At 42.6% G+C, this 22,418-nt stretch overlaps 1 protein-coding gene across 1 annotated transcript in view; it reads left to right on the top strand.

The window, feature by feature from the left end:
* The window catches only part of LOC118369648 (Golgi-specific brefeldin A-resistance guanine nucleotide exchange factor 1-like), an 85,417-nt gene that overhangs the window by 22,950 nt on the left and 40,049 nt on the right, over positions 1-22,418 (top strand). The gene's annotated exons all lie outside the window — the stretch shown is intronic.

Below are 22,418 nucleotides of genomic sequence, written 5' to 3'. Positions count from 1 at the left end.
AAAGGGCCATTAATCATATTGGCCTGGGGGGGTGCGCATCAGCTGGGGTGTATGGGTGAGGGTGGCGTGAAGGATCCGGATGTGCTGACAGGAACAGAGGACAAGACGGGAGCAAAACAACAGACTCAAAAAATAGGGGGACAGGAGTACTCTGTTTGGCCTTTTGCCAGCAAGGTTAAGCAAGAGGAGAGGAGTAGAGCCAGAGATCCGTCCTAAAAATGGATGTCGTTGTCCCCAAGGCGGGAAGGCCGGTGACAAGCTCGAGTCCAAAATAATCCCATAGAAACGCTTTGGACTTATTTTTGTCAGATTTTGGTGAGAGTGGAACCTCTCACTTCACCTCTTCCTCTCTGGTAGAGCATTGCTTCCTGAAAGTTTGCATCAGAACACTTGTCATTGACTTGTCTTGTCAAGTTCTCTGTGCTTCAAAATAACTCACTAAGGAAGTGAATAACTAAGGAACAATAACTACCAATTTACCGTAGAACCTGTTTGGTGCGAGTAAATCAATCTTATGTAGCTCATTGATGGGCAAAGGCAACAAATGTACTTTGATGCACAGCTTTTGTTTTGAAAGGTGCAGTCTATAGTAAGAAAACATGGCTGGCTAGTTACTTTTTGCCACCGGCATTAATGGTGACCTGAGACAAACATTGCTCTGGCTAGAAATAGATTTTCACCAAGAAATTATTTTAACCCTCGAAGCTGTTTCTTCCCACTTCATGTCCTAAGTTTCTTCCCACTTTATGTCCTAAGAGGGACAAATAAGATGACATAATGGCAGTAGATATTCAGGTAAAGATAACATTAAGTGTCATGGGGTCTAGCCTACAGTTAATGTCTAAGCAAACCTATAGGGTCCTCTTAATTCCTCTAGGTTTAACCTATAGGGTCCTCTTAATTCCTCTAGGTTTAACCTATAGGGTCCTCTTAATTCCTCTAGGTTTAACCTATAGGGTCCTCTTAATTCCTCTAGGTTTAACCTATAGGGTCCTCTTAATTCCTCTAGGTTTAAACTATAGGGTCCTCTTAATTCCTCTAGGTTTAACCTATAGGGTCCTCTTAATTCCTCTATGTTTAGCTGTGTTCCACGGAGTCTGGAGTCGATCAGTTTAATTCAAGTCTAGGCCCACCTAATGTGTGTTTGTCAGCCGTGAACCAATGCCGAGGATTTAGTGTTTTCCAGTCTGCTACCTGGATTGGGTTTTAATGTTCTGTTAAGCATATTCTTATGAGGTGGTAATTGGCTCGGTGTGGGCTAGATCTCCAACAGGACCTCCCCTGTCTTTGTTCAGCCTGGAGGTAATAGGTTTTAAGTTCAATGTTGCTTTAATGACTCCACACTGGGAGCTGAGAACATTATTAAAGCAGGGGGTATTAAGGTGGGGTTTGGGACATTTCAACACCTCTGCCTCCTGCACCCGTCCACACTGGAGGTCTGCTCTAAAAACAACCTGGGAGCACATGTGGTGACACTTTGATGGGGCGGACAGCATTTTGCAGATTGACAATATGACCCGGTATTGACAATTTTTGGAGGTGCCAAGTGTTCGCTTTCAATGTGTAAGTGAGCGTGTCGCTATGTATAGTCCGACACAAGGCTGAAACCGTTTTAGACGAGGCTCAGAATTGTGTTTGTGTGGCGGCGGTTTCTGCTCTGTGTATTGTTGGCGCCTCACGGACAGCATTTGAACCTTTTTTAATTAGTCATTCTATAGCAGGTCACTTTTCAGCGTGATGTTATTTGCATTTCTGTTGGGTGGCTGGAATGACCCCTGGCTCATCACAATCCCAATAAATCTCAGGGGTGCCTGGCAAAACGGGATCTGTGCTCTAGTCTAGTTCACATACAGTGTGTTGAGGAGACTTTCTCATGTATAGATTAAAATGGTCTATATAGTACGTCACCTCAATCTTCTAGATTAATATTTACCCCATGCAAATGCTGTGGATTATGTGGGCTAGATATTTAGCTAATTTAATTTAGTTTACAATTTCTACATTTAGCTTACAGCTTCTGGCTGGTCTTGTCAGGTGGTTCTGTTGTGTGGAGCGTACATAAATCATAGTCCCTATTAGAGGTTTCCTCTTCATTCTGAGTGAGTCGGTCTGCTGTAGGGCATGCCTGGTTGTAAAAGCCTGTTTTGTTAGTCATAGCATGGATAAATATAGGGGCTCAACCCTGAACACCTTTGACAGACAATGTGAAATATTGCATGCAATTGGTTAACGGTGGACACAAGGTTGTTTACTGGAAGGGTACATTGGAAAGTCAGAAATAAAGCAGTGGACCACTGACTGTCAGTGGCCAGGATAATCTCCTCAGTAGGACAGCAAAGCTGGAGAAATCAAACTGCACACTCGACTAGCTGTGGAAGCGGCCCTGCTATTGGGTGTTGGGGGGGTTGGTGGAATGGGATTTTATTGTTGTCGAAAATAAGGGCCGATATTAGTATTGCGAGGAGGCAGTGTCTTGCTTGTGTGGCGCTCACATCTTAAGCCTTGGGCGTCCCAGTGCGAATCCCAGACTGCCTTGATGGACTGTGTTAATAAACCTCCCTGCAGACCTACACCCCCCTCACACACACATTCGCGCGCACACACATTGTCTCTCCACACACAGCTGCTTGTTATTTCATGCCCCATAATGGCCCTGTGACCACGGACATTCTAATACACATATCCAATTAGATAAGCATTGCTGTGTGCTTCAGCTTCCAACTGTGATTCTCACACATGCATGCACACACATTGATACATAGAATTCACATTTTTAGTTTTTTGTCAGTCTTGCTAAGTAAGACTGTAAATCAAGGTCACCCTCATTCCCAATCCCTGAATTATATTGTACTAATTTATAAGTACCATTTTTAAAGAACGTTTTTATTCTAGGAACATTTTAACTTCCTGTACTGACGCTTTTGGAAAACCTAATGTAGTTCCCAGAAGAGACTGCATGTTGCTGTTGAGTCTTCAACGTTATGGCAACTTGTGTGTGTGATGGGGGAGGCTAAGATCACTGCCTTGTTCATTGAACATGCCAAGCCGATACTCGATTACACTTCAATGGATTCACCTGTTAAAACTCTTGAGTACAGCCATTGGGTTGTCAACCCCCCCTCCTGTTTCGGCATGGAACAGAGGCACTGGCAAAAGGCAATAGCTTCCAAGTGGACGCCCCAAATAAAAAATAAAAAAAGACAGCCTATTTTTGGGCCTCAGCTGGGTTTTGAAGGGAGTGTGTGCTGTCAAGGTGACATGGGTCAACTTTCTTGTCGCGGGACGACTGGGGGGGAATGGCTGAGAGGAGGGGTGGAACAGGCTTGGGGAGGGGCGATTTTTAAACAACTGCCAGTGTTTCCGGGTTCATAAATATTGAATCGAAAAAAAAGGTGGCATATGCGGCGAGCGTTTTAAACCTGTTGACGCGTCCTTCTAAAATAGAATGGGATCAGCACTGCCGATTACACATTTTGACAAAAGCCGTCCTGCTGACAGGGGAGGGAGCCGGTCGGGCCTGGCGGCCCACGCAGCCGACGAGGAGACATGCTAACAACCTGCGACAACAAGGAGGTGTTGATTGGTCTGAAAGCGAAATAGAACTGCTGATATACTGCCAGCCTACCCCTCCCTCTGGCTCCCTTTGTTATGGCCATGGCGCTCCTCTGGCTGACGGATGTGACTGTGATATGGACACGAGGGACAAGGTGGACACCCCCCTTTGCCCCACCCCTCATCTCTCTCGTAAATGGCTTTAGATTTTTTTTTGTTATTTCGGTCACTTCTTTTTAGGTCATTTATTTATTTATTTATTTATTTATATATACACGCTTACAAAACGGAGGTTTCTGAGACTTTTTAAAGTTAGAGGTGGTGATGTTTATTTTTAGAAACTGGACCTCCCGATTGAATGTAAAATATCGTGGCTATATCGTTTTTAGATTCTTTTGTCACTGTACAATGTGTCTTAGCCTCTTAAACACTCCAAGGTGTTGTTGTAGTTCAGTGGTCACCAACTGGTCGATCACGATCGATTGGTTGATCTCCACGTCATTCCTAGTCGATCACCAAACATTTCTATAAAAAACACCCAAAAAAAGATGAAGCCTTGAAAAAAAAAAATCATTTTATACTGTTGGCAGTAGGCGCTCTTGATTCAGCAGCCCTCGCACTGCAAAGTGTTCCCATTTTGAACCATTTAATGTGTCTGAAGGTAGAACTCAGTCTACCCCGCAGTCCCAAAACCAAATCAAGTGCACTTATAGGCCTACCGCTGGCCAATCAGATAGCTCAGAGCTCCATGTCTGCACAGTTTCCTCGAGCCGTAGACTGTAAAAACAAGTATTGAACGCACAGAAAAGTTGATACTGTAAGATTTTAAAACCGTGACTAGAGGCTCAACGAATACAGCAAAGAGCTGCTCTTTTTGAGAGTTAATGTTTTAAGTTGTTATTCAGCCCTGTCAACACTTTGTAAAACACATTTTTATAAGCCATAAAATGTGTCCTCCCTACTTCGTCATGCTACAACCAGCACTGCAGCTGCAATTAATGAGTATAGCAAAGTGTTCTGATAAGCTTACAAAGTTATTATTATTGTCTTTTTTAATATTGAGGAATATTTCACGTTTTCTGGTCATGGGAAAAACATGAGGCAGAAATAATGCAGTGCGACTTGAGTTTCGCCATCAGCCCAAAGACTGTTCCCTTTTCTCAGTGGAGGGAGGGAGAGCTCCCTCCCCTTAGACTGATCATCAGATGCAGGCCATCAGTCGTAGTAGTAGTAGTAGTAATAATAATAATATTATGCTCACATTCAAGCATAGCCAATGCATGCAGTGATAACATATTGGACCTATAGCCTTCTGCACAAACCTCATTGCTACAGGACTGTTTTTAATTTGTTAATGTTTCATAGGCTTACATTTAAGTCGTCTTTAAAAAAACTCTGGACTGTAGTTCTCTGCGTGTATTTTTACTCAGTGATCTTGACTCAAAAGGTTGGTGACCACTGATGTAGTGAAAAGCAGCGTGAGATAAATATACCCAGATTTGTCTGTTGTTGTCTAATCCCTGTGTGGTGGCTCCAACGCTGTAGCCCCTCTTCAGTCAGAGTAGGGCTTGTACGCACAAGGCAGACTGCAGCCATCCCAGCTATGCACATAAACCCATGTTAGTTTAAAATAGTAAAAATGCTAAACTGGCAGTAGTGTAGCAGGTTATGAGGGGTGAAATGTGGTCCCTGAATTTACGACCTGGGAACACTTGCGGCGTAGTATTGCGTCTTGTTTTTGCGGTGTGTCTGTGTGTGTGCGAAGAGAAGGGGGTTGGTGCTGCTCTGTATCTCAGACACCGAGGTCAGGGGGGAACTGAACTTGTGAACCAGTGGGTAGCACTGTTACTGTTGAGACTAGTATTGATCAAACTAATCCAAGGCTCAAAGCACAGATTCCTCTGAACTTTAGGTTTGCTCTTTATTTGGACGCTCCACACGCTGACATTCACTCCACTCGTTCAAAGGAAAATAAATACAGATGGTGACTAATGGATAGTTAGTTTTGTTGGTAGGTATAATGGCAGTAAAGTGAAGGTCGGCAGTTTAACCGACCTATATTTGATTTATTTATTTCACCTTTATTTAACCAGGTAGGCAAGTTGAGAACAAGTTCTCATTTACAATTGCAACCTGGCCAAGATAAAGCAAAGCAGTTCGACAGGTACAACAACACAGAATTACACATGGAGTAAAACAAACATACAGTCAATAATACAGTAGAAACAAGTCTATATACGATGTGAGCAAATGAGGTGAGATAAGGGAGGTAAAGGCAAAAAAGGCCATGGTGGCAAAGTAAATACAATATAGCAAGTAATAAATAAATAAACACGGGAATGGTAGATTTGCAGTGGAAGAATGTGCAAAGTAGAGATAGAAATAATGGGGGGTGCAAAGGAGCAAAATAAATAAATACAGTAGGTAGTTGTTTGGGCTAAATTATAGATTGGCTATAGATGGGCTATGTACAGGTGCAGTAATCTGTGAGCTGCTCTGACAGCTATATGGTACAGATAAGAAAGCAAAATCCTGAAATCTAGGGTAGGCTTTCTCAAGACTCTGATCACACGTAATGTTGTCTGGCCCTCATGTCTTTTTGACTTTCACGTTTTCTTTTCATCACTTCGTTGTTTTGTGTGGTTTGTCACACTTCCCTTATTCCCTTTTATGAAGCGCCTTGAGCAATCACTAGTTTTACAGGTTTTTGGGCTAAATATGTTTGTGATATTGCAATATGGTTTACTAATCCATAATTCATGTCTTTACTCTGGTGTGTTATATGGATGTAGTTCAAGAACAGTGCATTTGTATCAGCATAACATGCTGACCACAACGCTCGCGTCGTGTGTGCGAGCATTGCAAAATAAATGTAAACATACATGCTATTCAATTATTGCACCCACACTGCTCGCGCACGCCAACGGGCGTCTGCGTTGCCAATCGCTAAAATAGAAGTCAAGTTCTTTTTGTGACGCTGACCGCGGCGCAAGTCCTGCATCTCCCCTCTCATTGGTTTATAGTAGCAGATACCCACGCTCCATCTCATTGGTTATACCCACGTGGGTGATTGAAAGATGAACTGAGTTCGGTCGATTGTCGTGTATGTAACTATGAAAGTTAGATCCCAATCGCCATAAAGTCCAAAGAAGAAAAAGCCTGGAAGGAGGAGAGATGACTAGAAACGATTCGGTTGACCGTTTTATGTGTGGATTAATTGTCGGAGTAGAGGACCTTGTGCATTTCAGGTAAAATAACAACTCAACGTTTAGATTCCAGGACAAATTAGCTAGCAACTGCAAGCTCGCTAGCTAAATTGCCATACATTTTCAATGTTATTCGATCAGTTCCCAAATGAATACAATTGGTTAAGAGTTTGTTTTGATATTTCAACCTGCGTGTCATGATCACGTTTGGTGTGGGGCGACAATCTATTTATGCACGATGGCCCGCGCGCAGCCGGTTTGCATACAGTGTTAACGTCGGCCATTTTTATGTTAAACATTTATTCCATTGTTCACTCTTGAGGCACTAGCTAACTGTATTGTAGACAATCCAACCGATTCAGCCATCTCTCAACACGCATGTATGCTGAGCCATTACAGGACAAGTTGAACGGGATCTCTAGGGCCATTGAAGTTGACAGATACTTTCATAATTATAGGTTAACACTTCCTTTATCAATAGGCGAATGTAGTATCAGGTGCTGTCAGGGCAGGAGAGTAGAGATGTATAGAGGGAAGGTTTAGCCAATGACCCATTGCAGTTGTGTACACAGAGAGATGCCCCACCTCTGTCTGCTCGACACGCACGCGCACGCACACACACACACACACACAGCCATTTTCTTTAAAGGTGACAAAAGGGATTGGCGATTGTTTTTCTGTTTATCAGAGGTGACATGACCAGTGGCGCAAGGGGGCGAGGAGGCCCTGTGTTGCCATAGCTAAGTATACATCCCTGACAGCTCCATAATGGGTTTCAGGAAGTTCAGTCGAAAATAAAAACAAAGCAACATTTCTAGCTGATTGGTTTTGAAAGGCCGTTTTTCCTTGCTGAATGGGAAAAATGTGGACTTCAGCATTCCATGGCAGTGATGCCAGTCGGATCGGATAGGCGCAGCCTTGCGTGAGCAGAACGAACAGGGCCCGATGGAGACACAGTGCGCTGCAGAAACACACTTTATGGGCAAGAATTTAGGCCATGGGTTTGGAATAGCAAAAAAAAACAACAAATGGAGGAAATCCAGATATTATATTTTGTATCACAAATCTTTTTAAAATTGGCTTTATTTTGTCACAGACCGTGGGTTCGTTAAATGTTGGTTGGGCTTTAAATACTTTTAACTTGATATAGCCTAGTTCAGAATATGTTGATGTAGAAGTACTGGTATACTCTCTTTATTTCTACAGTTGGACAAGTGGAAGAGTGTAAAAGAGTGTGTGGACCTCCATTTAGTGGTTTGGAGCTAATCCCTGTAAAGCCTGTAATGTAAGCAACATTCTCAGCGTTTGCTCTGTGATCCAAATGATGTCGTACTACGTTACCAACTGAACTGGCAAGACCATACTTTAAATACCCTGTTCTATTGTTTTTGTGTCACATTATTTTGAAGTTAATAAAAATCGACCATTGGCACTCTTTTCCCCTTGCCTGGGAGGGACCAACCCAAAGCTGTCTGTTTTAGACTAAAGGATTTTTTTTCTCTGATCAAGGCATTTTGTGGTATAAAACATATGGAGAAAAGAAAGAACAGAACATAAACTTGAAAGCTTGGTAGATTCCATTTTACCATGTTGAATGTTTTGATTCTCTAAATAAATACTGATCAAGTCAGAGCCTGGTGTTTTGTGGATGAAAGCAAGGGCCTTGTAATGAATGAAAAGGCTAGATGGCATTGAATCATCCACTCAAGCAGCGCGCGGAGGCTGACAAGGCGGAAGATAAGTGAGACGAGACGAGGCCACAAATCGTAAGGATGGAAGTGCTGTAGCCCTGCGTTTAGATCTACATTTTTGATCTTTGACTTTCTCATGTGTGAGCTGCCTCAAGTGTTTACAAACACCTAGCCCACCGCTGCTATCAGAGCAGAATTTTGTCATGAATTCATAAAGATAATGCACTTACTGGATCTAGTCCCATTTGCTCAGCTGTCCAACAGTACCCCACAGTATCTTCGAGGAGCCACTTAATGCGGCATGGTTTAAAATTACTGCACTCCTGGCAAACGGCCTCAGTATTAAACTCAAACACTTTTTGTAAATTGTGTTTGTATTCCTTTTTTCCCTTTGCCTCTCCGGTTTGGGTCAATTATGTGCTGAGAGATGTTTTATGACAAACAGCAAGCCTCAGGGAAGTGCACTTTATACATCACTAGAAGGGCCTGCCATCTGAACTGCGATAGAGTAGCTCTGTTTTTTGCTCTTCAACCCCTCAGCCCCACTGCACAAATGCTGAGGGAAACTTGAAGGATTGCATCTCCTGGTAGCTGTAGAGAAGACTGGAGGGTTCGTTTCTCTATCCCGCTGACACCCCACAACAGGAGAAGAGGCATAGAGCCGTAAGCCATGCCAAGAGCCTCGCTGCGGGATGGCGGGACACATAGCGTGTACCCTCTTGGCCCAGCCCCTGGCCTCTGAATTTACCCAAAGCTGGTTACAGTATCGCAAACATGTGGACCCACTGGGGAGTAATTTATGACAGTTGTCGCCTTGGTCTGATAAGCCAGTCAGGGCATCTCCAGCCACTCTGAGCGGGGTATTTCAGAGCCCCAGTGGGGATAAACCCGATAGGCTTTAATGTTTCCCCACCACGGAGCCTATGTGGCATCACTGGACAGAAATGTTCCCCGGTCCCAAAGCCACTGTTGTCTAAAGTCACCATTCGTTGCCATGGAGAGGAGAAATGCTGTACATGGTGACTACGCAACACTTTAGACAAGACTCGATGTGTATGTATTTTATGAGATCTTGTTATGAAATCTCAAACTTGCACATTCTTTGTTGGATGTATATTACAGTGTAAGGAACAACTATCCGTGTCATATCGCTGGATAATATTAGACTTAGTGACAGTGAAGTGGTCCAAGTCAACACGGTTAAAAAAAAATAAAGTTATAAGTACGCACTTGAATCTGAATTTCTTAATTTCAATGTTTGGCTATATGACCCACTTCATCCCTCATCTGCATTCCCCCTGTAGACTTGTTTATGGTGCTGTTAGCAGGAGGAGCTGACCCTGTAAAATGGGCTCAGAGATTCTCTCAGCTCTGTCAATGGGCTGCAGATCTGACGGCTAGATGGACTGAAGAGGCTTTTAGCTGTGTGTACAGTCTCCAACCTCTGTTTGTTTGGGAGTTTATTCCAGCTGTACAGTATTTACTGCTAGCCGAGGAGGAGTTGTCAGCACTAGTTATTCATGTGTGTGCCACAGACTGGCTAAACAGTATACTAGCCGAGTGATGGTGTATTGGCTAGTCCACTCCCTGCAGAACAAAAGGCAGCATAGGGAAGTGCTCATTAATATGCTTTTGCTGTATTTAGGAGCTGACTGGCTGGGGCGCGGCGTTGTCCTCTCGACCCGCCCACCCTCCAGCCCAGGGTAAACTGAAACAGCCAAGATTAGCATTAATCCCTCCTAATGCTGCGGCTCATAATATAGTCATTAGGTGACTTGAGACTAATCCGTCTCACCTAACTGCTGCGATTTATTAAACACACACAGAGGATTTTTGGATTTTCTGTCAATGCAGGGCGGGCATAAAGAGTGCATCACGTCTGAATACACAGGTATCAGACTAATACTGATGAAGCTGGGACTGAGTAGTACATTGAAATGAGGGGGCAGGGATGACTGGCCTTTCCATTGAATCATGTTTTCCTGCATGTTGTCTCTATTCTAAATCCCCACCGTCTGTTTTACCTGCTGCCCAAACAGTGATGAAAAGGTGAATCCTTGGTCAGACTTGCAAAGATTAAGGTAACTCTTTCGCTGTTGGTAAATCAAAGCCCACACTAGTTATTTCAAACATTTTCTAAACATATTTCCATATTTGCTCAGTGCCCAACACCTTACATATATAGGAAAAACAGGACTGAATTGTTTACCTTCTAAAATGACCATAGCCTAACAATCATAGTTTAGGCATAACACGCAACACCTTTTCTAGATCAAATATTAGAATGTATTCTTTGTGGTGATTTATCCAACCATTCATTCATTCATGGTTTAGCCATCCCCCCCGTTGTGTGAACACGGCAGCAGAAGCACAGCTGGTCCTTCCAGTAATGTCAAGGTGGCAGAGGAAGTGTCTGTGCTCTGGAGATAGTTCAACAGTAGTCCTTGGGAATTCTATCTGGAGAGCAGTCAGAGCTCTGACTGTGTAATGGCACCTTGAAGGGCTCATGCTGGCAGGCAGTAGGTTTTCTTGTCATGCCGTGACTCCTCTACAGTCTACTCCTCTGTCCTAACCATCCACCGGCTACTGCTTCCTTCACTCACAAAACTTTTATATAACTAGGCATGTCAGTTAAGAACAAATTCTTATTTACAATGTCGAACTACCAAAAGGCCTCCTGCGGGGACGGGGCCTGGGATTAGAAATAAAAACAAATCTATAAAGACTAGGACTAAACGCACATCACGACAAGGGAGACAACATATAAAGAGACCTAACACGACAACACAGCATGGTAGCAACACATGACAACATGGTAGCAACACCACATGGAAGCATAAAACATGGTACAAACTTTATTGGGCACAGACAACAGAACAAATGGCCAGAAGGTAGAGACAATACATCACGCAAAGCAGCCACAACTGTCAATAAGACTGTCTATGATTGAGTCTTTCAATGAAGAGATGGAGGTAATACTGTTCAGTTTGAGTGTTTTTGCAGCTTGTTCCAGTCACTAGCTGCAGCGAACTGGAAAGACGAGCGACCCAGGGATGTGTGTGCTTTGGGGACCTTTAACAGACTGTGACTGGCAGAACTGCTGTTGAATGTGGAGGATGTGGACTGCAGTAGGTATCTCAGATAGGGGGGAGTGAGGTCTAAGAGGGTTTTATAAAAAAAATAAGCATCAACCAGTGGTTCTTGTGACAGGTATACAGAGATGACCAGTTTACAGAAGAGTATAGAGAGGAGTGATGTGTCCTAATAAGGAGCATTGGTGGCAAATCTGATGGCTGAATGGTAAAGAAACCACTTGGGGTGTTCGATTTATACTCCAGCCCTAAATTCTACCTTTATGGACTGAGAAAGAGGGAGAGAGAGTGAGAAGTGTGTGTGAGAGTACAATGCATGAATTGGATCACTGGTCATCTTGCTCTGATTTTCTCTAAACAGCTGGTAAATAATTTGTTGCCTCCAGTAGAGCTAACCGGCAATGCATTTTACAAAGCCATACATCTTGAGAACAGACCAAAAAGATTGACACAATGTACTTCAAAGTTGTCGTCATTGATGGTTTTATCATATTTTTTTAAATGGCTTTATTTGGCACAGTAGAGAATATTTCTTAAGATAATCAAACTCTCTTTGCCACTGATGTGAAATAGAAAATAAAAGTACAGGACTGATTTTCAGAATAGAATCGTGTTGAAAATAGAGCCTCCTCACATAAAAAGCATAGTTCTCTGTGTCCACACTGCTCAGCTGAAACCTTAATGTAATTCCAGGCGGGCTCTGATTTAGTGTGTGGCGGTGGGTATTGTTTCTTGCAACACAGTAGCCAGGGCCTGTTGTCTAAATCTACAGTGCGTGGTTGCAGGATTCCTTCAGACCCCAGGGAATGCCATTAGTTGGGAGCTGAAGGAATGCAGCAGGTGAAAGAGTGGAGCCCCCCCCCCTCGTTTCTCTCGCTCTCCTTCTCCCTCCACTCCTCATTCTTTCCATGCAGTTGTGGATGGTAGTACTCATCAGGATGGGTGTGAAATCTAGTCCGAGCTGGAGCATGTGTGTCGATTTATCCTGCCGAGCTGACCGCCATCTGCAGCTTAACCCTTTACTGTACCAAACAGAGAGCCCCCCCCCCAATTCTTTCCCATGATTCGCACCAGGATCGGCAAGGATACATGGTCGAAGGATCGGATGGAAATTCAGTGTTGCTCTCTGTTTGTTTTTCTGGAAATAGAGGTGATAATACCAGGCCACCTCTTCTGAAGGGCAGCGTATGACAGCGCAAGCACTTTGAAATAAAATGGATTGGATTAGATAATGGGGGCCGTATTTGCCTCGATGTATGTCATTGGGTGGAAACGGTTTATAGAGCAACTTAGTCCTGAAAACCAAACTCAAGATCATCGATTTATAATGAGATGTGTCGCGAGACCTTAACTTTGGACGTAAGGAATCTTTTCATGAGTTTTTGAGATTTTACACAATACGGTGTATGACAGACACACACAAACACACAGGAACTGAACTCTATGCGCTTCATCCTACCTTCCCCCTCTTTCTCTCAAATGTTTTAATTTGGCATGATAAAACATCCGTTATTTATTAGTTGATTGAGTGTAAAATATGTCCATCCATCATCGTGGCGACGGCAGGCTGTGAAACACATTAACTGGACGACCGGAGCCTGGCCAGCCCTCGGCTGGAATAATACTGCTTCTGTGCAAAGTATGCACCATAGAAAATACATTTTATGTACAGGATAACAGGTGCAAGGCAGCGCCGGTTCCTGGGCTGGGAAGGTTTACTAATGAAGTCATGCTTTTTGAATGCGCTTGGCCTTCTTTTTTACCACTTGTTTGCATTTTTATATCAGCAGAGCTGAGTTACTCTTAAATAGACTTTTAGCTACAGGTTGTCTGAGAACATGGCTTTTTTTTTGGTTGTTTAGCCTAGATGAAAGGCAATACAACTATTTGAATATAAATATGAGTTTAGGTCTTGATTGACAATGGAATAGTGTGGTTTAATTAGTAGCCCAAATTCCTCAAGCCTTTGTCCACTGCCTGGCTATTACCGTGGCTGTATGCCCCTTCAATATCCATTGTTTAGCATGCACGCTCTCTCTCATGTCAACAGGGGTATTTCTCCCTAGCGAGGCCCTCTCCTGTTTGTGGTCGTTATAAATCCAGAGGGCCGTTTGAACAGAGCCCCGTGGGTCAGAGGTGCTGGCCAGGCTGTTTGTGTTTGCTTGGTCTTTTGCACTGCCTTTTTTAATATCTGTCCCAAGATGTGGCAAACAAAGCCTTGGTGGCCAGCGGCCTCGGTTTCAGTGACCTGCTGAAAGACTGATGGAGTGATTATGAAGAGGAGGAGAGCGTATGAAAGACTGCCTGGATTAGGAGACCAAACAGGCCTTTTGTTTATCTGTGTGAATTCAAGTTTATGCTGTGCTGTCTCTTTCGCAGCTCCCTACACACACACACACACACACACACACACACACACACACACACACACACACACACACACACACACACACACACACACATGCACAGTCAAATTGCGTGACTCCACCTCTGTCCCCAGCCTGCAGTGAGGGGACAAGTAGGCAAGCAGTGACACACAGCCACCACCAGGCACAAAGGGTTTCCCTCTAGACTAGATAATAATAATCTCATGATTTGACTTCTCTGTTCACAATAATCATGTTGGTGTTTAAAGATGGGAAACATGACTGAGGGATTCCTTTGAATCCAAGAGTTTACAGCAAATACTGCAGCAAGCCTCTATTGTTAATATCGGAGAAGCATTTTATATGTATTGGCCAACTTTGTTGTTTTACATTTTTATTTATCTGTTATTTTACCAGGAAAGTTGATTGAGAACACATACTCATTTACAGCAAAAACTTGGGGAATAGTTACAGGTGAGAGGGGGATGAATGAGCCAATCGTAAACTGGGCATTATTAGGTGACCGTGATGGTTTGAGGGCCAGATTGGGAATTTAGCCAGGACACCGTGGTTAACACCCCTACTCTTACGATAAGTGCCATGGGATCTTTAATGACCTCAGAGTCAGGACACCCGTTTAAAGTCCCATCCGAAAGACTGCACTCTACACAGAGTAGTGTCCCCAATCACTGCCCTGGGGCATTAGGATATATTTTAGACTATAGGAAAGAGTGCCTCCTACTGGCCCTCCAACACCACTTCCAGCAGTATCTGGTCTCCCATCCAGGGACTGACCAGGACCAACCCTGATTAGCTTCAGAAGCAAGCCAGCAGTGGTATGCAGGGCTAAAGGTTAAAGGTTCAACACATTTTCTTTAGAATTTTTGCTTTGTAATTTCAGAATGTCCCTAATATACCTGCATTAATAGTGGAATGATAGTTTCACACTATTACTTACCCGCCAGTGTTGTGATTGGCTGTGATATTCGCCTATTGATTTCTCTGTGAAAGCTGTTTTGACTTTGTGGAGGTGTTATTTAGAACATAGACATATCTGATATTGGCAGGAAGCTTAAATTCTTGTTAATCTAACTGCACTGTCCAATTTACAGTAGCTATTACAGTGAAATAATACCATGCTATTGTTTGAGGAGAGCACACAGTTTTGAACTTAAAAGTTATTAATAAACAAATTAGGCACATTTGGGCAGTCTTGATACAATTTTTAAACAGTAATGCAATGGTTCATTGGATCAGTCTAAAATGTTGCACATACACTGCTGTCATCTACTGGCCAAAATGTAAATTGCACCTGAGCTGGAATAATACATTATGGCCTTTCTCTTGCATTGCTAAGATGATGGTACAAAAAAAAATAGAAAATAAAGTTTTTGTCCCCCTTTGTATTATCTTATACTATATCTATTGTTATGTTCTCCTACATTCCTTTCACATTTCCACAAACTTCCAAGTGTTTCCTTTAAAATGGTACCAAGAATATGCATATCCTTGCTTCAGGGCCTGAGCTACAGGCAGTTAGATTTGGGTATGTCATTTTTAGGTGCAAATTGGAAAAAAAGGGATGGATCCTTAGGAGGATAACAAATCGATTTTCAGTGAAAATAATTAACACTCAATTGTAGCAATTAATTGAAAACTCTTGAAATGAAGGCCACTTCAATCTGTCCTTATTCACAGAATATTGGCTCTATCTTACATTCGCTGGCCACTTAACAACCTAAGACAAGGTATGTATGTGTATGTGTGTGTATATATATATATATATATATATATATATATATATATATATATATATATATATATATATATATATATATATATATATATATATATATATATATGCAAACTATATTCCATTCCCCACTAGAAAACACTTGTGTTGTAGCCCTGCAAAAGCTACAGTGAGTTATTTCCGAAGCACTTGGAAAAGTTTTAATTTCTCTGGGGCTTTTAAATTGCCTGTTTAGGTTGTGCCGAGGCATTGTTCAAAGCATCTATAAAATACCGCTGCGGGTTGGACGAAACAACCATATGGAGTTTCATAACATTGGTACATCCTAATTGCCCCCCTTTTGACAAGTGCCAATTTCCTTCAAGAGTAGGGAGCGATGGGGGGGAAAAGATCGAAGGAGGGAGGGCTTGCCAAGTTGACATGCATCAAACTTCTCCCGACAGATGGGTAAGACTGTCGTCCAGGACTTGCTAGCGCTAGATGAAAATTCTCCCTGGATTTCATTTAGCCTTGCTGGCCTTGTTAAAACGTCCCCTCTCCCCCAGCATTAAGAGCCGGCCGCTGGAAGGCCCCTGACTCTAATTCCAGGAGCGGGGCTCCAGATCAATAACCATCAGTGTTTGGTTTTAGGCCGCTGCGCCGGTCACAGGGGTGACTAACCCCCCCCTCACCCCTGCTCTTCACTCACGCACCCATGGTGTCATTTTGTTTTGAGGTAATTTTCACTGTGAGATCGTGGACTGTCTGAATTGGAGTGAGTGTGTGTGTGTGGGGTAGTAGAATCTCAGGGATTTGACAGGTCTGCTGTTGCACATGTATTTTTCTCCCTTTGTCTGTTACTGTGAGGGCACATTAGCATTAGGTTGTGTGCAGGGCATGCACTACAATATGTGTGTGCTCAAACGCATGCATACACACACATGCGCACACACAACGTTCCTGTTCAGCTCATGAAAGGCGTAAAATTAAATACATTTTTAACTGTGGAGCCAAGAGTCTTAAAATGTCAGGACATGGAGGGGAAGAGCAGAATGTGTGCAATGCCCATGTCATAAATCTAGAACGTATCATATACACATTCGTCACGTTTTCTCCCATTCACAAACAGGCACCATTGGCAACTCTCTGTATCCTACTTCCTTTAGAATGTACAGTATGCATTTTCCCTCAAGTCAGCACAATTCAGTCAGTCTTCAGTTTTCCACATTTTAACCAACCTTTTTTTGCATTTAAATAGATACATTTGTGTAAGAAAAAATATTTTAAATGAATCAAAAATGCTTTTTAATTGGGAAGTCAGTGACCAACAGAGAGGGTCTTAAAGGAAAGGTGGACAGGGTTCTGTTTTAGACTGGGCGGAGGGCACCAAGCCTGTGTGATTGTATAAAATATGTGACACAGCAGTCTGACAAATTAAGTTATTCATCCTTTTGTGATTAAATTAAGCAAATACAAAGGGGCGACCAGGCCCAGTGCCCACAGTATTTCTGGTGTTGTAATCATGTGCTGCTCTGAATAGCTGTCCCCCTCCCTCCCTCCGCCTGTCTCTCTTGCTCTCTGTCTCTCACTCACATACACACACACACACACACGTTTTTCAAAATTGGCTTTGTGTTTGTAGAGCGTAATGCATAGTTCTCATGGAATTCAGATTTCTCTCTGTTGGTTCAGTGGCATGCACAACAAGGGGTAAATCTATCACAATTAATGAAACTGGAAATGATGGCTATTGGAGAGCTCGGAGTTGATGTTTTATACACCTGAAGTTGATGTTAAAATCATGAACAAATACCTAATCCCAAAGACTGAGCTGCATGTTAAAGTAAAGGTTCACCCATTTTGATTGTTGTATTGTTTTTGTGCATCTCTGTGTGATGTTCGATCAATTTCCAGGGTCATTTCATGTGTTCATGTGTATGTGAGCTATTGGTGTTCAAGTAGGCAGAAATCTGTCCGGTATGACGTAGAACTGTGATAGTCTCATTACACTGGAAGTTAATAGGAATATGACTTAGATTGCAAGAACATCTATCATACATGTCAGATTTCGATACTGGCCGATGTCAAAACTCGGGAGAATGTCTTCTCTCGAAAGAGACGTTGATCATATTTTCTGCGATATTCCTACCTCGAGAAATGTGTGATTTTACTATTTGTCTGCCTCTTTAGTCCAAAGTGCATTGCAAGGTGCCGTTGCCAGAGATTTTATAGGAAGGAGATGGGAATCCAATGAAGGAATGTATAACGCCGCACCCAGCAGACTGTCGACTAATCATGTTCACGTTGTCATGCTGCGTTCCATGGTTGCTAAGCTAATCGGCACACAATCCCTTCTCAAATTCAGTGTATATATTGAGAAACGTGCCCATTTTCCTCCAAAGTACTTAATGTTACGGTTCCAAAGCTATATACGATATTACAGAACATTCTTGTAATTTTCTTTAGGTGATAACCAATGTATTTATTTGTTTAAAAGGTCCAATGCAGCCTCTTTTTTTTTCTTTTTTTCTCAATTTCAAATAATTTCTGGGTAATAATTAAGTACCTGTGATTGTTTTCAATTAAAATGGTCAAAAAGAAACAGCTTCTTAGCAAAGCAAGGATTTTGGTAGGACTGTCTGGGAGGGGGAAACTGGAAATGAGCTGTTATTGGCAGAGAGGTTTGGAACTGTGTCTTATTTGTCTTATTTAACGCATGGTGATGTCACCATGGAAGGCTAAAACTCCATCCCACCAAAACAGGCAGAAATTTCAGTTTTTTTTTTCTTCCCAAACCAGTTTTTACACTAAAAGGGCATTATCACAATTGTATAGTATTATTATAATCTCCTAGTGTGGAAATATATACAGTACCAGTAAAAAGTTTGGACACCTACTCATTCAAGGGTTTTTCTTTATTTTTACTATTTTACACATTGTAGAATAATTGTGAAGACATCAAAACTATGAAATAACACGTATGGAATCATGTAGTAACAAAAAAAAGAGTTAAACAAATCAAAATGTATTTTTATATTTGAGATTCTTCAAAGTAGCCACCCTTTGCCTTGATGCACACTCATGGCATTCTCTCAACCAGCTTCACCTGGAATGCTTTTCCAGCAGTATTGAAGGAGTTCCCACATACGCTGAGCACTTGTTGGCTGTTTTCCTTCACTCTGCGTTCCAACTCATCCCAAACCATCTCAATTTGGTTGAGGTCTGGTGATTGTGGAGGCCAGGTCATCTGATGAAGCACTCAAACACTCTACCATTTTGTTCAAATAGCCCTTACACACCCTGGAGGTGTGTTTGGTCATTGTCCTGTTGAAAAACAAATGATAGTCCCACTGAGCGCAAACCAGATGGGATGGTGTATCCCTGCAGAATGCTGTGGCGGCCATGCTTGTTAAGTGTGCCTTGAATTCTTAAAAAATCACTGACAATGTCACCAGCAAAGCACCATCACACCTCCTCCATGCTTCACGTTGGGAACCACACATACGGAGATCATCTGTTCATCTACTGTGCGTCTCACAAAGACACGGCGGTTGGATACCAAAAATCTCAAATTTGGAGTCATCAGACCAAAGAACAGATTTCCACCAGTTTCTTGGCCCAAGCAAGTCTCTTCTTCTTATTGGTGTCCTATAATAATGGTGTCTTTGTAGTAAGTCGACCATGAAGGCCTGATTCACGCTGTTGATGTTGATATGTCTGTTACTTGAACTCTGAAGCATTTATTTGAACTGCAATCTGAGGTGCAGTTTCCTCTAATGAACTGATCCTCTGCAGCAGAGCCAACTCTGGGTCTTCCTTTCCTGTGGCGGTCCTCGCGAGAGCCAGCTTCATCATAGCGCTTGATGGTTTTTGCGACTGCACTTGAAGAAACTTTCAAAGTTCTTGACATTTTCATAATTGACTGACGTTCATGTCTTAAAGTAATGATAGACTGTAATTTCTCTTTGCTTATTTGAGCTGTTCTTGACATAATATGGACTTGTTTTTTTTACCAAATAGGGCTAACTTCTGTATACCACCCCTACCTTGTCACAGCACAACTGATTGGCTCAAACGCATTAAGAAGGAAAGAAATTCCACAAATTAACTTTTAACAAGGCACATCTGTTAACTGAAATGCATTCCAGGTGACTACCTCATGAATCTGGTTGAGAAAATGCCAAGATTGTGCAAAGGATGGCTACTTTGAAGAAACAAAGGTTTACTGCCAATGCACTAAGAATGTCATCTTCTTTGGCTTTGATGTATTGGGTATGAAAATAAATAGTTATTGTATTTGCCGGTGTTCAATTTTTTGCTCTTCACTTCTGAAGCAGCCCTCTCATATATAAAGTTCTGCCTTGATCTTGCGCTGCACTCTTCTGATAAGGCATAGCAGTTTTTCTACTCGACTTCACCACCATATTCAGATTCACCGTACGAAATCAGCAACAAATAGGTAGACTGATACATTAAAGGAAACAAACTGACATGAATGTTTATCAGGACGTTCTCTTAGTGGTCTTGTGAATGTCTTCTACTGGAGTCTACATTACAGTGCCAGTTTACAGTTGGAGCACAGCTCCTAGTATTCCCTGTGTTTTAAGCCCTTTCTGCTCCACTGCCAATAGATGTGCATACGTTAGATGGTGTGGACTGAGGTGCTCTCCTGGGGGCAAAGGTTCAGGGTCTCTCTGTCTCTGCTGTGGTCGTTTGCAGAGGTAGGCCACACATGGCAGCACACACCATTCAGTGTGGTTTTTATGTAGGACTGAGTAATTCATTTCTGGTGACTTTTCAAAAAGGACATTCTACTCCAAAATGAATGGAAATATAATTAAGCTGACACCATCTAAAATAATTTCCACCTCCAGAAATTAGCCAAATAATATATTGGTAAAATTATTTAAAATACGTTTTACATATTGGACCATGCATGTAGCCTATGCATAGTCGATATTATCAGGTATGCTATTAGCAGTAAGTATTATCACCTGTAGCCCAACTGATGCCGCATAGTGTTTATAAATAAATAGGCTGATGCATGGGATTGCCCATCTACATTTACCCTATTGGGCTAATCATTAGCTAGATCCCAAATGTGATTTTTGAACTACTTAGCATCCTATTGATGACAATTATGTCCCAATAAACTTGCATAAACGGAGTGAAGGTAACTTCAGGTGTTCTGCCACCCGGGGTAATACTGCCTGTACTTCTCACAGAAACCACTTCATGTCACAATTTCCCCCCCAAAACCCTTCCCTGGTTGCCAAGTAGGGAGGTGTTTTACCGTAAGTTACCCTACAATTGACCCATGTTACATTTAGCCTCACTCTCCCCTATGGACTCACAGCAACCATGCAACACTGGACGATGGTTCCAACATGGCCAAATGTCCTAGCTGAGCTTTTTAGTATTAGACAAATTGGACTTAAACAATGGTAAAATCTAGTATGCCAAACCGTATTTAATGTGGCTGATATTTAACGCACACGCGCGCACACAGAGTTGGGAGGCAATAGGCTATACATACATACATGGATGGGTAAGGGACGTTAACCCCCTTTTTTATATTGGCCAATGTCAGCCAGAGGTCAACCTGGTTATGGTGTGATTGTCTCACTGTGGTGGTGCAGGGGCTGTCTTTATTTATTTCACTTCACAAGCCCTGGAGATTGAGCTGAAGTACAGAGCCATATTTAGCCTTTATTTAAGATGATTGGGCTGGCCTGCCAGGAGAGCTGTCTGATGGGCCAGCCCCTACTCACCGATGGCCAGCCAGATCAATACAACACAATTGAGTTCTCCAATTTGAGGGTCTTTGAGACGTAACCGTGGCACTTACAGGGTGATCGCTTCTGATGAAGTCTTTATCAGCCTCTATTGACGGATTAATTTGAGCACCCTCCACCCCGGTTCCCTTTTACTCTCCCAACTGTAAAGTAATGGATACTAAGCCCCCTCCTTTAAAAGTTTCTAAGAGCTGATGGATTGATAGATAGGTCGCCTTCTCTTTTTGGAGTTTACACAACCTCTAAGTTTGTTTTTGTTATTTCTGCCTTGATATCTGATGGGGGTGGGGATTACTTTTCAGAAGCGTTCAGGTGATCCTGTGGTTGTTTTGAGACCATTGTTCAGGCAGGAACTTCAGCATTGTGGCTAAATTTACACCAAATGGACCTTCCCCATCAAAGGAGCATTGAGGGTTTTCATGGGGAATACAAAGAAAACATCAGATCCCCCAAAAAATGAAGAAAAAGAAAATGCAAGCGGGATAAGATTACTTTCAGAAGCAAGTCTAAGAGCGAACTGGCGTCCGATGAAAGGTTGTGGAAATGTCCAAATTATTAAATATTTGATTTCCGAACAAGCCGCAGGGATATTGGATATCGCAAGCTAATGCGCGGTGGTCACGTGCAATCTTGGAAATTGGTCAAGGCTCGTCTCAGCCTTTTTGAAGTCACAAGTAGTTTTTTTTTTAGTTTAGAGTAGCTGCTCTAGAGGAAGCCTAATCCATGTGGTATTACTACGGCAAGCAGTGTTTCGACAACACGCCAAACGCTGTTCGTGACTCCACTAATTTGTCCGTTTGTTGTTTTACCTGGTTTGTATTTTGCAGCCCCTCTCGACCCCCATCTCGTTCTTTTGGTTACCCTCCGATGGAGCAGTTACCTCCTCGGATTGGCCCGAGGTGGTTTCCCATCGCGAAAGATGCAAAGTGATCTTCGTTTCTCTGTGACTTGATTAAGAGGAAGATTTGGGGCATCTTCCTCTCC

The sequence above is a fragment of the Oncorhynchus keta genome, chromosome 36 (assembly GCF_023373465.1).
Source record: "Oncorhynchus keta strain PuntledgeMale-10-30-2019 chromosome 36, Oket_V2, whole genome shotgun sequence".
NCBI lineage: Eukaryota > Metazoa > Chordata > Actinopteri > Salmoniformes > Salmonidae > Oncorhynchus > Oncorhynchus keta.
This window is presented reverse-complemented; position numbering and strand designations above follow the sequence as displayed.